General features: G+C 36.2%; 1 protein-coding gene across 1 annotated transcript in view; it reads left to right on the top strand.

Annotated features, from left to right (window-relative positions):
• Window positions 1-3,234: 3,234 nt before the first annotated feature.
• The window catches only part of ari-2 (E3 ubiquitin-protein ligase ari-2), a 301,405-nt gene continuing 285,503 nt past the window's right edge, over window positions 3,235-19,136 (top strand). Inside the window, exon 1 of the mRNA XM_090388043.1 lies at window positions 3,235-3,437. The gene's annotated coding sequence lies outside the window, so the exon portion shown is untranslated. The remainder of the gene's footprint in view (window positions 3,438-19,136) is intronic.

Genomic DNA, 19,136 nt, shown 5'->3' on the forward strand with positions numbered 1-19,136 from the left:
TTTCTCAGAATAATCACCTGAGAGGGCATAAATTCAAATTGAGGAAGGACGGATGTCGGATAGATGTGCGGAAATTTGCCTTTGGCCAGCGGGTGGTTGGTTGGTGGAACCGACTTCCATCACTTGTTGTTGAAGTTGATAGCCTAAACAAATTTAAAGCTCAACTGGACAGGTATTTCGAACGAACGGAGGGGTGAAATGGGAGAGGGTTTTTTTTTTGGCTGATGCTGAATAAGCTTGCTTTCTTGCATCATATGCCTCTACTAATGCTAATGCTAATGCTAAAGTGAAAGCATTTAAGCTAGTATCGCGACCTTGGCATGAATTTGATGAAGTTGATAGCCTAAACAAATTTAAGGCTCAACTGGACAGATATTTCGAACGAACGGAGGGGTGAAATGGGAGTGGTGTTTTTTTTTTTTTTTTGGCTGATGCTGAATAAGCTTGCTTTCTTGCATCATATGCCTCTACTAATGCTAATGCTAATGCTAATGCTAACTGATGAATTGCAATTTGTTGTCAAGAAATTTACTTTTCTTTACTGAGTTCTTGTATTGTAAACAAATGAAAAATAAATTTGTATTTGTATTATTATTAATTGATGATAAATAAATTGTTATTATTATTAATAACAATCAATTATAACTAATTATTAATAACAATAATCAATTAAAACTAATTACCATTATTAATAACTATAATTAATAATAATAATTATTATTAATAATAATTATTATTAATAATAATTGATGATAAATAAATTGTATTGTATTGCATTGTATTATTATTATTATTATTATTATTATTATTATTAGCTGGATACAAAATACTGTATCCAGCTCAAAAACTGAAGCTAAATTTATTCTTGAATCTTAACACTATTTATGAAGAGTTGAATCTGCAAAGAAATGTCACACATAATTTAAGGAACCCAAAAGCAATTACTTTGCCTCACCTTCAAATACAACAGGTTGAAACTGTGTAGTCGGTTCCTACCTGCCCAGGCACTCCCCAAAATTCAGGCACTGCTCCGTCTTGGAGTCGACCTTCAGAAATTAGCTACCGACTACAAATACTGTCACATGCTCCTCGAGTGGATTCCATCTGTGGATCTGGGAAAATTTCCTCCATATGACGTTTAGTCCTCATTTTTCATTATTTATAATTTACATGTTTGTAACTCATAATTTCCATTGTAATGGTAATTTTTCCTTTTTGCCAATTAATTTCATTTATAATGTAAAACTCCTGGCCATGTCGCCGTGTTGAGTATTATTGTCTCTAGTACATGTCCTGTACTTATTAGCAATAAAGAATTTATTTATTTATTTATTTGGAGAAAGGCACACAATGAATATAATAAACAACTTGCTGGTTGGTGTTGATTTCAGGCTCAGGAGAAGTTATCCCATCTCCAAATTAAAATTTCTAATAAGAAAATTCTTGATACTCAATGATACAGTGGATTAAAATAGCTATGCAGATAAATTACTATCTCTGTTTACAGCGTGGAATGTACTATGAGTTGTGACTTAATTATCTTTTCTGTTAGAAAACAAATTTGTATACAAACTTGTTGTAAAGGAAAAACTACAACTTGTTGTAAAGGAAAAACTACAACTTGTTGTCACTTTTCATAACAAGTTCATCTAATGTAAACTTATTCTCTTGTTAAATAAATTATATTGTATTGTATTGTATTATTATTTTTATTATTATTATTAATATTAAATAAAATTGTAATGTATTGTATTGTATTGTATTGTATTATTATTATTTGTAAACGAATTCTCTTGATAAATAAAATTGTATTGTATTGTATTATTATTATTATTATTATAGTGCCAGAGGCTTTTGCTGCACCAACTAAAAATTTTTCTGAGTTAGCATTAGTAAAGGCACTTGATGCAAGAAAGCAAGCTTATATAACATCAGCCAAAAAAAAAAAAAATTTAACTTCACCCATCCACTCGTTCCAAATGTTTGTCTATTCTGCCTTGAATCTATTTACATTATCTGCAACGACAAATGGAAGTTTGTTCCAGCAATCATCCACACATCTGTCTTTCCTGAATTTGAATTTATGCCCTCTCAGGTGATTATTCTGAGCAAGAGGAAGATCCCATCAGCATTGAGCATGCTCAAACCATTCAAGGCTTTATACACATCAATCAGATCACCTCGCAGGTGCCTAGTCTCCAGACACTGTAATTTTCAAAATTTAATCCCTTCTCTGCACTCGCTCCAGCAGCTCTACATCCTTCCTAAAATGAAGCCTCCAGACCTGTATACAGTACTCAAGGTGTGGTCTGACCTTCTATTGCCTTATAAAGGGGATAATCACCTCGGTACCCTGGGTGTGCCATGCCCATATTCACCAAATTTTTGTGTTACTCAACCCGCTCTAATCTCTGATAAATTGCTACATGTTATTGGGTTTTAGGCTCATCAGCAAGTCAGTCAATATTTCGCTAACTGTATACAATTATTAATTATTATTATTATTATTAGCCGTATGGTGCAAAGAAGCCTGATTCTTATGCTCCACCAGCCAAAAAAGATATTTCTGAATTACCCCTAGAGAGTACTCACCAGATGTGAGCCCCTGGGGTTGTGTCCGTAAAGTGTTCGATGGATGATTTTCTGATTGCTTTTAGAAAAACGCGAGGTTCCGAGAGAAAAAAAAGCATGTTATTATGCTCGCCTGAGACCGACTAATTAAACCACTTTGTGAAGAAGTGGATTAGAACTCAAGTCTTTCCCACCCGGTGTGGGTAGGAAAGCCTTGAGTGAATGTGAACATTAATTCTATCAATTGCGCTACATACGAGGGCTGTTTTGATTTCTGTATAGCTGCCTAATACTAGGCAATAAATATTGGTTGATTGACTGTGAGATTTAAATTATTCTTGATTTTAAATTAATGAATAAATGATTTTAATTATTTCAAAATCATTTATTTTATATTAGGTTTTAAATTTTTAATGATAACAAAAAATACATATAATGCTAACGTAAAATAGTTATTTCGAGAATAGTGAAAAAAAATTCTTTCCACAACTTGGAAAGAATGTTTATAGTTTATACACTCAAGATGTTTTAATTTTTCTGTTACGTGCTGTAGAATTGCCATATTCGAATATATTCAAAAATTAATGCTTTATTGGTTATTATAGGTTTTTGTTCGAAACAAATAAATTGAGAAAAACTTTCACCGACAGAGGTCCAATGTGACTGGTGCATCATCGGAATCACCTGAATATGAAAAGATGTTTTATTAGGATTTTCTGTCTGCTAATATATTTCAGGTGTTTTTGTTCATTGCGTGTGCATGTGATTGCTGTAAACTATAGGGCACAATACTCAAACAACGAAAACGACTACTTGTAGGAATCAGTGTAAATTTTTAAAAATCATCACTATTACGGAACAGCAAGGTAAAGCATTTTGGGAATAGATGTGTGTGTAAGCCTATTTCATTGTGACTTAGTGGCCAAAAATAGATTAATGAACGCAAACAAAAGAAATAGAATGTAAAATTAATTCTCCGCTCCTCACACGATTTTTTTTTAATATTGTCGGAATTCTCTTTTATGTTTTTTACCCCTTAGTTATTATTGTTTTATTTTAATGTTATGTACCATTTACCAGAGTTCCGTTTTAGTTACAGAGCATTTTGGTCGTGATTGCTTAATCAGTGCATTTGGCTTCAGTTATATTTTTGTTTATTTTTATTTTGTGCGGTTTTTATCTGAAGGAAAAGTTCGTACCACGGGATACTTTTTTTTTTTTTTTTTTGTGAAGTTAAAACATTTTTACAAAAATTTACGAACGCACTTCTTTCGGTTTTTTTTCTTTAATTTTATGGTTCTTTTCACCAGTGGGATCATGTTACCACCCATGCTTTTTTTTTACAATCAGGAGTACACGCAGGGGGGGGGGGATACTGAGAATTATCCCCCGAGGCTCGATTAAAATTTTTTGGGGGAGGGACTAATGTTACTAGACGAAACCAGGCGTTTGACCTCAACTTTCTCCAATGGAAAATGTCTTGCAATGCTGATTGGTTTGACAGAAATCCGAATATTCTAAGATAAGGGGACTTGCTATAGGTTATTGATTCCTAAGTCTGTTTTTCGAAGATTCATCCGCCCTGTTATCAATCGAAAAATCTCTGTAATAACCCTTTTGCTGACTAATGGGCAATGCTCGCCTACTACAGTGATTATTGGCCTTGTCCTCAATACAGTCTTTGACAATAATATTTTTTTAAGTCAATGTGAACATTAAATATTGAAAGTACTCTTGATTTTTAAGGAGTCCTTATGTGCTGTAATGTAATAACTAGATCGTATGTATAGCTTAGCTTAATTTTCATGAGGTGAGTGCTGAAAATTAAGCTAAGCTATACATACGATCTAGATATTAAAAGTACATAACATGTAATGTTAAAATTTGATTAAAAAAATTGTTATTCATATAATTTTTAATTTTAACATTTCTACCAGAAATAAACACTTAAACTTGAAAAGAAGTACCCTGAGTCCTAAACTGCTCCACTTGAAATTGTGGATACTGTTATTTGGAACTAATATTATTTAATGCTTTGAAATATTTGAAACCAAATAATTGAAACCAGAAGCATCTGGGTATTAATGAAAAGGTTGTTAGCAACTGTATTGCATTAATAGTTTATTTTTTTCCACTGACCCCATCAAACAAATCTGTTTTCCAAAGGAAATATTGCTGTTCTTAATCAGGGCAAAGTCGAAATGGTTTTTGGTAAGAAAAAAAAAAAAGTAATAAAAGAAAACTACAATTTAGATGAGTGAAAGTTAACAGTGGGGGAAAAGAATTCATCTTATAAAAAGGAAATGGTATTTATTTAAGATTTTTTGAAAAAGGAAGATATTAAAGTTTGCTTTCAATATTGAACTCTTCCTCTTGTTGCCTTTTCAGCAAGAATCCTTGTTGCTGTATGCAGTTGAGTAAACTACATATAAGAAAAAACTGAGATAAACTGGAGCGTTAGACATCCCACTTCTTTGCCCAGATAATCAGGAGTCTATATTATTAATATGTGTAAATAACAGCAGTATACTTCCCAGTGCCTTTTATTTAAAGTGTATAGTGCAGTAATGAGGAAACTTGTGACGTACAGACTGTATGCCACAAGAAATGGTATACAGACTGTAGTTAGTATTAGAAGTGGCAAATGGTGCAAGAGGAAAGCAAGCTTATAAAGCGTCAGCCAAAAAAAAAAAAAAACCACCCCATGTCACCTGTCCCTATCCCCTCTAATAATTTGTCTAGTTCTTTGAATTTATCCAAACTGCTTACTTTCTCAACAACAGTTGTAAATTTATTCCAATAATCAACCACATGCTGACTGAAGGCAAAATTCTGCATAACTAGCCTACAACCATCCTTCCTCAATTTGAATTTATGCCCACCACCTCTCATGTGTAGTGTGAGCAAGAGAAGAATGTCATTAGTATTGAGCTTAATCAATCCATTCATGTTCTTAAACACTTTACACCTTCGTCTGGTCCAAGACGCTACAACTTATAGAACTGAAGCCTTTCTCTGTAAGGCCACCCTTTTGTTCCCTTCACCAATCTCATTGCCCTTCTCTGCATCTATTCCAGCAGATCTACCCACCTTCCTAAAATAGGCCTCCATACCTGTATGCAGTACACAAGATGTGGACTGACTATTGCTTTGTATGATGGAATAATTTCTTCCTAACAACTGCTGGCAAAGCTTGTATATCATTGACAAAACTCTGTGAGATGTCCTGGCAGACTGTTTGTACTGTTCAGAGAGTCATTTTCCACTACCCTGAGTGTAATACCACATAGTTGTACCTTAATCTGAGATTACTGCTACCCATGTGTTAGTACCTTGCATTTGTCGATGTTAAACTACTGCCATTTCACTGCTCTGCTGTATGTGGGATGTGTTAAAGTTTCTGCGAGCAGAATTGGTGCATGTATACTTATTCATACTCTAATGCTAGGCATATACAAGGAGGTGCCGATAACTTTCACATCATTTGTAGAAAATTTTCCAGCGTTTTTAAACCTCTCAAATAGAAATCGAAAGACTGCTACGAAAAAACCAGGCTTGTTTTGTTTGTATTGCTTCATCATTTGACACCCTTTAAATGTTTTTTGAGATTTGGGAATATTTATAGTCTGAGGGTGCAAGATCACCGTCTTCTCCCACTCAACCCTACCTTTATCCATAGCAGTATCTTGCTTGTAATGCCACACTGTTCCAATTTGTACAGCAGTCTTTTATGTTCAGCAGTATCAGAATCTTTACTGAAATCCCAGTAGATGATATCAAAATTATTTTTTTTTCATTCAGTTCCTTTGTGACCACATCATAGTATCCAATCAAACTGGTCAGACAAGATTTCTCCTTAACAAACCCATGCTGTGTCTGAAGTAAATTGCAACCTTGTGTAGATGAGCCTGTATTACTTCTTTTATCATTGCCTCCATTATTTTTCCTGGAACAGAAGTTAAACTAAAAGTTTGTAAGTACTCATGTCACCCTTTGATCCCCGTTTGTGAATTGAGGATACATTCGCACATCTCTAGTCTGCAGGGATCTCTCCTGAATCCAAGGATGCTCTCATAATTATGGCTAAGGGTTTGCTTACTTCCTTTGCTGCCTCCCTTAAATTCAACTTAACTGTTTAACTTCAATTTTTTTCCCAATTTATTCTCAGTTATTGAGATTTTTTCTTCTCACTAATGTAAATGCAAAATACTCATTCAGTTTGTCAGCAGCATCCTGAGCAGGATGATCAACAATGAAACCATCAATATAGAGTGGACCAATTTAATTCATCCCCTTCCTTCTAGTGTTTACATAAGTAAAGAAGTCTTTGCTGTTGACAAATTAGACTAGTTTATATCTACCATAGGCTTCTGTGTTGCCCAATAATTTATATGCATCCCATGCATTTTTCTTCTCTATCACAAGTCTTATTAGTTCATCTGACATCCAAACCTTGAAGAGTATTTCTTGGTTAGTATGAAAAGCCTAGTAGTTTCTATGACTAGTTCCTTGAATGCTTCCCATTTAGTATTTGCTGATGGTAACATCAGTTGGTCCCACTGTATAAAATCCAAAAACTGTCTGAGACCGCTATAATCACCTTTATGAAAGCTAAATACCACCCCTCACTTTACTCTTGATGTTAATTACATCTTTAAGTAAATCCCAGATCAATACACTGTGATCACTGCCATCTCGTGGTTCTTTTATCCACCTCCACATGAATAATCACTGCTGTTAATCAGATCAACAAGAGGGAGTATTACTCCCTCTTGTTGCCTCTCTTACATGCTTCTGTAGAAAATATGTAGACATGCTTCTGAGTGACATCACATCTCTGATATCCCAACAATATCTGCATTTAATGTCTTGACCAGCACTTTAAATTCATCCAATTTTACTATACTCATAGCACTGGTGTACATGCATGTATGCATGCACCTGTTCTTACTCTTAATTACCCTAACACAGACCATATACAGTCCATTCCGGTTATTTGGGACACATCGGGACTAGTTCATTTTGGCCCGATTAAGTGGCTGCCCCAATTATTCGAAGTTTCACATAAATAGTTAAAATACAATGTACCCCCCTTTACAATTGATTCAAATCACGATACGACGAACTCAACATAGTAAAGTACTGTACTGTTCACTATACGATGTGCCGTAAGCACCGGTCATTGTGATCACGTTTGTGAATTGAATTTTAATTCTATTAAACAGAGATTCTAATTAGCAAAAATAGGAGGAATATTATCCACAGGCCATAAAAGCAAAGATATATTAAGCACAAATTTATTACCTTTATTACCTTACCAATTAAAAAATTAAATGATATGTGATAATCGGAAGAATATATGTGATAATCGGAATAATTAATACGTACTGTAATATGTACATACGAACTAGTTGACATTTCTGTTCACTGACATTTGTGGGCGGAGGTTAAAATTTAAAATAGTAAAAAGATAAGCAATCAATAACAAAGAACACGGCACACACAAATTGCAAGTAACATTGCGCGTAACAATATGCGCAAGTGAGAACGGAGTAACGAGTTACAAAGCTTTAAAAATAGGTATGAAGAGAAGAGCTGAAAATTAATTTTTTTAATATGATTGAAGATTTCATGGAAGTGTAAACACATTTCACCATAATAACCCACAGAATTCCAGCTGTCGGTATTATTGCAAATTCAGTAAGATCGAGTTTACTGACTGTTTATGATAGATTTCACTAACAGAAAAGCCCAATAAACAGGTGACTGCTAATTGTTTTATGGTTGTGACCTCCAGAATTTCGACTGAACCACGTGGTACCATCGGAGACAATCGTTGGGTAATCTCCAGTGCTGCGGTCTCCTGCCCCTATTAAATGGCATGCTGTCCCAATTAAGCAAAGTAAACCCTGGCTATTTTCTCGATTGGTTTCTTTTTTTTTTTTGAGATTTGCCCCAAATAAACAGCTGCCCCGATTAACTGGTGGCCCAAATAACTGGAATCCACTGTATTTACTTGTTTCATGATGACTCCCAACAGTCCTTAAATTTCCCAGCACCTTGATTTCAAGGCTGCTGCTCGTTCCAATAGAAGCTGTGCAAGAATCGCTTTCACCTTTGCCTGCAGCTATTGTTAATCTATTATTCTGCTCCCAAACTAGTATTTTTCTGACCCACTTAACATTCTGGCAGACATACCTCGGTCCTATTCCACCTAAACTTTTTACACCGTATGTTTCCCTGACAATACAGTTACTGACAACAACTAGCTCCTATGGGCCCAGCACATTCTGCCTTGGGGGCTGCTGCTGTGTTGATGTGGGCAGCTGAGAGCTTGATTGACTCCCCCCCCCCCAATTTAATTTGTTTGAGGACCTGTGTTCTTCAAGCTTTCATTAAGGTTGTAACAATGCTGAATTGGTACCTTATTAGCATTAGTAGAGGCATATGATGCAAGAAAGCAAGCTTATGTAGCATCAGCCAAAAAAAGAAAACTGCTCCAATTTCACCCCTACGTTTGTTCCAGATACCTGTCCAGTTCAGCCTTAAATTTATTTAGGCTATTAACTTCCGCAACAATGGGTGGAAGTCTGTTCCAGCAACCAACTACCCGCTGGCTAAAGGCAAACTTCCACACATCTATCCTACATCTGTCTTTCCTCAATTTCAATTTATGCCCTCTCAGGTGATTATTCTGAGCAAGAGGAATAATCCCATCAGCATTGAGCATGCTGAAACCATTCAAGGCTTTGTACACCTCAATCGGATCACCTCGCAGGTACCTAGTCTCCCAACACTGTAATTTGCAAAATTTAAGCCTTCCTTTGTAAGAGCAACCCTTTGTTCCATTCACTAATCTTGTTGTCCTTCTCTGTACTCGTTCCAACACTTTACATCCTTCACATCCTTCTTAAAATGATGCTTCCAGACCTGCATACAGTACTCAAGGTGTGGCCTGACCATTGCCTTATACAAGGGGATAATCACCTCCTTATCCCTGCTAGAAAAATTCCTGCATATCGTGACATGACACTGAGCTACTCTTGCAGACCGTCTACACTGCTCAGAAAATTTCATATCTGCCTGCACAATTACTCCCAGGTCCTTTTCGTTCTCTACCATTGTCAGTGTAGTATCACAGAATTGATACGTCACTCTGGGTATACTGCTTCCCATATGTAGTACTTTGCATTTGTCAATGTTACAAACTTCATTTGCCACCTCTAAGCCCATCTGCTCTACTTTTCTAGATCCTGTTGCAGCAGCGTACTGTCATTAGTGTCCTTAAAAATCCTGCCAACTTCGTATCATCTGCAAACTTGGATATTAAGCTTGATATACAATCATTAGTATCATTTATAAATACAGAAAACAACAATGGACCCAACACTGAACCCTGAGAGACTCCACTAATTACATTAGTCTATGAAGAGCAGTGTCCATTGATTACCACTCTGTCTTCTCCCACTCAACCATCCCTTTATCCATAGCAGTAATTTTCCTCCGATGCCACACTGCTCCAATTTGTTCAGCAGTCTTCCATGTGCAACAGTGTCAAAAGCCTTTCTAAGATCCAAGCTCCTTTGTGACCACATCATAGTATCCAATCAAATTGGTCAGGCAAGACTTTCCCTTAACAAAACCATGCTGTGCCTGAGCTATAACTGAATTCTTGTCTAGATGATCCTGCAGTGCTTCTTTAACCAGTGCCTCCATTAATTTTCCTGGAACCGAAGTTAAACTAACAGGTCTATGATTATTATTTTTCGCCCTTTGATCTTCCTTTGTGAATTGGGGTCACATTTGCACATCTCCAGTCCATGGTTACCTCCTCTGAGTCTAAAAAAGCTCTCATAATTATGGCTAAGGGTTTGCTTACTTCCTTTGCTGTCTCCTTTAATATAACTGTATAGATCCTGTCCACCCTGGGTGTCTTTTTTATGTTTATCTTCAAGAATTTCTCCTCCACTTTCCTCTCAGTTATTACAAAATCATCTAGCTCACTGCCAGAGTTTAACTCACCTTTGGCATTCCTTTCCCTGAATAACTCCTCATTGGTGAATGTAGATGCAAAATACTCATTTAGTTTGTTAGCCACCTGAGCAGGATCATCAACAGTTGAACCATCAATATCCAGTGAACCAATCTGATTCATCCCTTTCCTTCTAGAGTTTACATAGGTAAAGAACTATTTGCTGTTTTTCTTTGCATCCTTTGCCAAAGATTTCTTGTAATCTGCCTTTGCCTGCCTAACCTCCTTTGTGACTTGGTTACAGACTAGCCAATATCTATCATAGGCTTCTGTGTCACATGTTAATTTATATGTACAGTGTATCTCAAGAATTTTTTTTCCCTTTCACATTTCTAAGTAGTTCATCTGACATCTATTTAGGCCTAAATCTTGAACAATATTTCTTAGTGGCTATGAAAAACCTAGTAGCTTCCAAGATTATTTCTTCGAATGTTTCCCATTTTGAATTTTCTGTTGGTAACATCATCAGTTGGTCCACCGTATAGAATTTAAATACTGTCTCAGATCACTGTAGCCACTTTTACAAAAGCAAAAACCCTTCTCTTTATTCCTGATGGTAGTTACCTCTTTGAGTAAATCCCACTTCAGCACATTGTGATCACTGTCACCTAGTGGTTCATTCATCTGCAGATTCTTAATGCATGAAGAATCACTACTGATAATCAGATCAAGAGTATTATTCCCTCTAGTTGCCTCCTGAACATACTGCTGTAGAAAACAATCATCCAATAAATCCACAAAAGCCTTGCTAGTGTGTGAGTGATCAACCCAGAAATTCCAATCAATCTCTCTGAAATTAAAATCCCCCATTATAAGACCCTGATTTACTGGCCCACTATTTCTCTGCACAATTGCTCGATTGCTCATTATACTCATCAGATTCATTAGGCCTATAACACACACCTACTCTCATTTTTCCTTTCCCAGTGCTTATGTCACACCAAACAGACTCAACATTGCATTGTCTACCAACATCAATTAGATGCACTTCCTTAGATTTTGTGTTTCTTAACTAACAGTATAACCCACCCTCCCTTCCTGTCCTGTCTATCCTTTCTGTGCCCATTGTACTCGCCAAATTCCAATTGTGCTCTGCTTATGTCTCTGTGACACCATGTCTCTGATATACCAATAATATCTGTCTTTGATGTCTCTACTAGCATTTCAAGCTCATCAAATGTATTAACTATACTCCTCGCATTGTTGTACATGCAAGTATACATGAACCTGTTTTTACTCTTAGTTACCCTAACACAGCCCATATATTTACTTGTACCACACAGGTGCCTCTGTAGCCAGGTGGGAAGGAGCAGCAGTGTATAGCACACGCTTCTTGATTAGACCGGGTTCGAGCCCGTCACCACCAAATACGGAGGATGCAGAAAGGTCAGGGAATGACCACCGCATATCCCGGAGCAATATGGCCTTAGTTGCTAATGCTCCAAATAACTAACTAACTAACTTGTTCCACTATGATTCCCAGTAGTGCTGGAAATCCCCATTGTCTTGCTTTCCAGGCTGCTGCTCAATTGCATTTAAATAGAAGCAGTGCAAAAATCACTTTCACCTCTGCCAGCAGCTACTGTTAATCTATTAGTCCGTTAAATCCCCCAAGCCAGCAGTTTTCCGATCCACCTAACTCTGCCTTGATAGCATCAGCAAATATTTTTGCACCCTATATATTTAAGTGTATCCCATCCCTGTAGAAGCAGTCTCTCCTGTTAACAAGCACAGACCAGGCTGAGAAAAATTCTACTCTCTGAGACTTGCACAATCTCTCCAGTGCCGAATTGATCAACAAGACTCGTCCTATACTCCCTCCTATCGTGTCTGGGCAGAATTGCAAACACTAACAAATTCAACGCTTTTTTCCAATATTGACCTGTACTTGTTAAGTAATTCCACCAATCTCCTACTCCTATATCATTAGTGCCAATGTGTACAACAATATCAACCTTTGTGCCCTTAAAAGAGGATATCTGCTCTACATTGTCATCAACCTTTGCTCCTGGCAGACATACCCTGGTCCTGTTCCACCTATCCTTTTTGCACAACATATTCCCCATTTCCTTTACAATAGAGTCACTGACAACTAGTTCCTTTGGGACCATCACATTCTGCCTTGGGGGTTGCCACTGTGTTGCGTAATGTTCAACCTCTGGCATTGATGTGGGCACTTCAGAGCTTGATGGGCCCTTCAATTTAAATTCTTTGAGGGGCAACTACCCTGTCGTTCAAGCTGTTATATAGGCCCATAACGCTGAGTTGGCACCTGATTTCCCCACACTCCTTACATTGCGCACACACAAAGACTTGGCAATATTAAATAGTAACGTACAAAATCTCTGACTAAATTTAAATATAAAATAAAAAGCATGACTAGTACTATAATGCCACTTATAGAGTAAGATTTAATATAAAAGTTAGGTCAATAAAATGTCAATATTCTGGAAAAACTTATCCATTTCTTGAACCTGAAAATTCTTTGACTAGCACATGGATACTCTTTACTGGCCCCATAGCTCCTGGCATCTTCGTACGGCGCCTCCGTAGCCAGGTGGGCAGGAGCAGCAGTGTGTAGCACACGCTTCTTGATTAGGCCGGGGTTCAAGTCCGTGAGCCACCAAATATGGAGGATGCGGAAAGGTGGGGAATGACCACTGCATATCCCCGGAGCAATATGGCCTTAGTTGCTAATGCTCCTAAAAACCAAATAACAACAGCATCTTCGTACTGAGATGGGCACTGTATTTACAGTCTTCATAAAATGTCTTCTCCAATTGCAGACATATACAAGCATAATTCTACTCTTCCAATGTAAAAAAATGGTGTGGGATACTTTGCTTATAACTTTTAGGTAGCAGCAGTTGGAAGAGTTTTATCCATTTGTCGCCTGATGTCTAATATGTTATGTTGACCAATTTCACCGACTCAGTATTAGTATTTTCTAGTCGCACGGATACACCTGGTTGAGATACTGAGGCTTCTGAATTGACTAACATTGTTCGTTTACCAGGCAGTCATAACCACACACTCAACACACTTGATAGTTTTCTTACAAACTCTTCAAAGTACACAGTTGAGGTGAGAGTGATCCTCTAGCAACTCGTTCCAGCAGCTCTACATCCTTCCTAAAATGAGGCCTCTAGAGGCAATACCTTGAGTACTATACAGTACTCGAGGTATGGCCTTGATGGTAGAAGGAAGGGATTGAATCACATTTATCCATTTGACGTTGATTGTTTAACTGTTGAGGAACCTGCTCAGGTTGCTGACAGGATGCATATATATATTTTATATCTAAATTCATGCATGAGGAATTCTGTAGGGAAGAGGATGCCAGAAGTTGATTAAACTCTTCAGGGGATCTAAATGATTTTGTAATAACTGAAAGGAAAGTGGAAGAGAAATTGTTAAAGTTAAAAATAAGAAAGGCACCTGGGGTGGATGAGACATATCCAATCATATTAAGGAAGGCAGCAATGGAGACAAGCAAACCCTTAGCCATAATTTTGAGAGCATTTTTGGATTCAGGGCATCTCTTTATAGTCAAATCAAAAAGGGAAATTAAAGGATGACTTGAGTAATTACAGACCTGTTAGATTAACATCTTTTCCAGAGAATTAGTCACTGGTTAAAGAAGCAATGCAGGACCCTCTAGACGAGTGCAGTTATACTTCCATCACAGGATGGGTTTGTTAAAGGGGATATCTTGTCTGACTTAATGTAATTGGATACTATAATACAGTGACAAAAGAACTGGATGCAAAAAATAATTTTGATATCATAGATTTCAGGTAAGCTTCTGATGCTGTCGCACATAAGACTGCTGTACAAATTGGAGCAGTGTGTCATTAAGGGAAAGTTGCTGCTGTGGATGGTTGAGTGGGGGAAGACAGTGGCTATTAATGGACACTGTTTTTGGTGGACTGATGTTGTTAGTGAAGTTTCACAGGGTTCAGTGCTGGCCCTTTGTCCTTCCATATATTTATTATTGATATTGATGAGGGTATATCATGCTTAATGTCTGTTTGCAGATGTTTTTTAATGCAGATGATACAAAGTTCGGCAGGATAGTTAATGACAGTGACGAAGGTATGCTGCTGCAAAAACATCTAGAAAAATTATACCGATGGGTCGAGAAGTAGCAATTTAACATTGACAAATGCAAGGTACTGCATTTCGGTTGCGATATTCCCATAATAACATATGAACTGTGTGGTGCTACACTCAGGGTGGTGGAAAATGAAAAGGATTTTGGGATAATTGTGCAGTGTGATACGTAGTTCTCTGAGCAGTGCAGACAGGTTGCCAGGACATTTCATGGAATTTTGTCAATTGATATATAGGAATTTTGCTAGCAGGGTTAGGGAGATGATTGTCCTATTGTGTAAAGCAGTTGTCTCAAACTCAAATTGCATGCGGGCCGAATACGCGATCTTAAAGCAGCTGACGGGCCGGAATTTATTTTTTAACAAAATGAGAGCGAATATATATATATATATATATATATTGCACCGTACTTACTCCTAATGTATGGATACCACCCCTTTATAATCTGGTGTGACACGTGTGTGTGGTGTGTTGCGTGTAAGTTTATAATGTTTGGAAATTTTACTTTTAAAATTTAATTTGCCTCGAACATGGTTTAACCGAAAATTTATTTCAATAATGTTCAATTGTATTTTCTACAATGTTTTTCTCTATACTTACTTTTTATTTTTCAAACTTATATTTTTCTCCTTCTCTCCCTGGCTAAAATTATGAGACTCTTTCTTTCGGTTAAATTTTCTTTTCTATTTTCTTTAGATGCCCAATCACTTACTAAATATTTATCAAAACATACATAAACAATAATAATAATGATGCAAAGGAAAAAAAATTCAAATTTATATTTATTTTCTATCTGAAATCTAAAGGTTGGTACCTGCAAGAAATTTCTGTTGGTTTCACTTTGTAATTCAAACGTATTGACAGCTAAATATTAAATCTTCAGACTGACATTTATTTCAAATAATTCTAATATGTTGAATTAACCACTAAATAACTCACTTTTAACTTAAACTAAAAATAAACAAATTATGAAAACTTTCCAAGTGGGACAAAACTTGAGAATAAATAATGACAACCTATTCTCTTTCTTTTATTTATTAAATTTTTCTTCAACACATACAGAAAAAATACATATGTTTGTATGGAAATAATTATAAACTTCTTTATTTCTTACTACAACTTGACACTTGATGGCGTTTCGATTCTGATAAAGTTTGTAGCCTTGGAGAAAAATTACTAGAAACTATCTTCATCACGGATTGTAGATGCTCATTGGTCAATTGGGTTCTTTTCTTAGACTTATTAATTTTAAACTGCAAAAAAAACTGTTCACATATAAATGTACTCCCAAACAAAGTGATTATTCTTATTGTAAAAATTCTTCAAATCTTCAATCTTCAAATCAGATTTATATCACACTGTAAATTAATTAGCTCCATTTGTAGATTTTCTGGTTTGTTATTCACGTTCGTTTTTAATGGTAATGAAAATAATGTAAAATCGGACTCCAAATCTTCATTAAAATCTTTAAATCTTTCTTCAAATTCTTGCCATAATAATGCTATTTTTCTTGCATATTCTTGAGATTTTTCATTTGAAATAATAGGGCAGGAGTTAAGATGTAGGAAATGTACGAAATTTTTTGATTCCAGTTATGTTTCCCATAATTGCAATTTAACTTTAAAAGCTTTAATACATGCATACATGTCAGTGATAAGTTTATTCTTTCCTTGCAGCTCTTCATTGAGAATATTTAAATGGCCGGTGAAGTCAACAAGAAATGCTAAATCTGTTATCCATGTATCATTATGTAGCTCGTTGATGGTTTTATTTTTTTGTGTCATGAAAATTTTGATTTCATTTATTAAATCAAAAAACCGTTTTAATACAGCTCGACTTAACCACCTCACCTCATTATAATAAATCATTTCTCCGTACTCACTTTCAATTTCTTCAAGCAATGCAACAAATTCTCGATGATTCAGAGCTCGTCCACGGATAAAGTTTACTGTTTTAGTTACTGTTTCCATAACATTATCCATCTGCAAACTTTTGGCACAAAGTGCTTCTTGATGAATAATGCAATGTATAGTGCAAAAATTATTCTTAAATTTTTCTTCTTTCACTATATTTCTTAATTTTACCGCTACTCCGTTTTTTTTACCAACAATAGCAGCTGCACCATCACTTGCAAATGCAACCATTTTATCCCAACTTAATTTATATTTATCTATTACAGTTTTTATTTCAGAAAAAAATATCCTGTGCACCAGTTTTTCCTTTCATAGGAATTATTTCCAATAATTCCTCAATTACTTCAAATTCATCAGTAACACCTCGTACGAAAACGGCAAGTTGTGCTATATCTGTGATGGCAGTACTCTCATCAACTGCTATTGAGAATGCCGCAAAATCTATACTTTTTTCTTTTAATTGACATTGTAAATCACTAGCGATTTCGTTAATACGTTCCGCTACTGTGTTGTCTGACAAACTAATATTTTTAAATAATTGTTGTTTGTCAGGACAAAGAAGTTCAGTAGACTTAATCAAACAATCTTTAAGGAATTTGCCATCAGTAAATGGTTTTGACTGTTTTGCAATGAAGTGCGCGTGAACAAAACTTGCGTGAACTGTTACTTCACTGGATTTATTTGCTTCAGTAAAAAAATTTTGTTGTCGTAAGCCAGATTTCAGAAACTGTAACTTTTCTTCCCTCAATTTGCCTTCCAACATTTCAATTTTTTCTTTATGATTAGTTTCGTAATGGTGACGTAAATTGTATTCTTTTGGAACTGATATTCCCTTATTACAAATAAAACATACAATTTTATTGCGCACAACACCACAAAGTACATAATTTCCCATTTATCTTGAAAAACATGTCCTTCTTCGTCCACTTTTCTTTTACCCTTTGTTAAAGACATGGCTTGCAGTTTAATCTCTTAATTAAAATCACTATTATAATTTTATTTATAACTTTAATTTAACAAGATGAATTTTCGTATAAAAGCAACACACAAAAGTTATGCACAATTCTAAACGATAGGTATTGATATAATGTAGAATCTACATTATATCAATACCTATCGTTTATCAAGTACAAATAAACAGGTTTTATAAGCTGTACGTTAGTTTAGCAATATGAACTGCGCAGCTGTGCATCCAGCTAACCAACTAGTGACTGACTCAAGGAAAATATATATCAGAAGTACCAACTCAATAGAAAAAATCGGAAACACCAGAATACTGAAGTGCCACCAACTGTCAGCTGGCGAACTAAATTTACTGATAGTACAGATGTGGGAAGTTCTCTCACCTTACCCCAGTCACGTGGCCTGGCATACAAGCAAGACTTCAAGACTGTTTTCCACCCCTGCCCACTTCTTCACGGGCTGATGATGATAGATGAGATGATGATAGAAGAGTGCTTCCGTAGACCTTCCTGACAAAGACAAAGCCCCAACCTATTCATTCTATCTCTTTTTCCTTCAATAGCAGTTGCGCACGTAAGCTCAGTCCATATCTCTGTCTCTAAAACTATAAGCACTGTATTTACAACAAATACATAATTGAAATGTATTCGTGGGCCATGTAAAATTGCTTCGGGGGCCGGATGCGGCCCGCAGGCCACCAATTTGAGACCACTGGTGTAAGGCAATGATCAGGCCACATTTCCTTACACAGTAGGACAAGGCAGTGGTCAAGCCACATTTTGAATACCTCATACAGGTCTGGAGATTTCATTTTTGGAAGAAAATAGAGATGCTGGAACAGGTACAGAAGAGATTGGTGAGGGGAACAAAGGGGTGGTCTTACCAAGAAAGGCTTCCATTCTGCAAATTGCAGCATCTCGAGACTTAGGCACCTGCAAGGTGATCTGCTTGAGGTTTGTTTGACGAGCAAACTGTATGCTGATGGGATTCTTCCTCTTGCTCAGACTGTGCACATGTGGGGGGCATAAATTCAAATTGAGGAAGGATGGTTGCAGAATAGATGTGCAGAAGTTTGCCTTCAGCCAATGAATAGTTGGTTGCTGGAACAAGCACCAGCAACAAACTTTACTTGATGAAACAAGATCCAGAGTTATGGCTCCAGTTTCATGTGAAACAGATGAAAAGGGGTATTGGCAAGACAGAATTGAGCATACTAATGTTGCACACCTGTTTTTTATTATTGTAAGAAGATCCACACCAGTGCACATACTGTGACACTCAACTTATGGGCAACCACTTTATTGTAGACTGTCCTCTTTACTTATCTGCCCATTCTAGCACATTTTGTTCATTCAGCATATTGAATGAAGCCCAGATTTTTTCCCATTTTCTTGAAATCATGAACATATTTAACATAACACTTAACATAATTAAAGCATACTGGTCTATACACATGTATCCAATTCATTTGTTTAATATTTGTGAAATGAACTATAACTGATACAATTTGCCATCAGTGTAGCCCCTTGTTAAACAGATAGAAC

The sequence above is a fragment of the Mastigoproctus giganteus genome, chromosome 13 (assembly GCF_048544385.1).
Source record: "Mastigoproctus giganteus isolate SK-2022 chromosome 13, ASM4854438v1, whole genome shotgun sequence".
Taxonomy (NCBI): Eukaryota; Metazoa; Arthropoda; class Arachnida; order Uropygi; family Thelyphonidae; genus Mastigoproctus; species Mastigoproctus giganteus.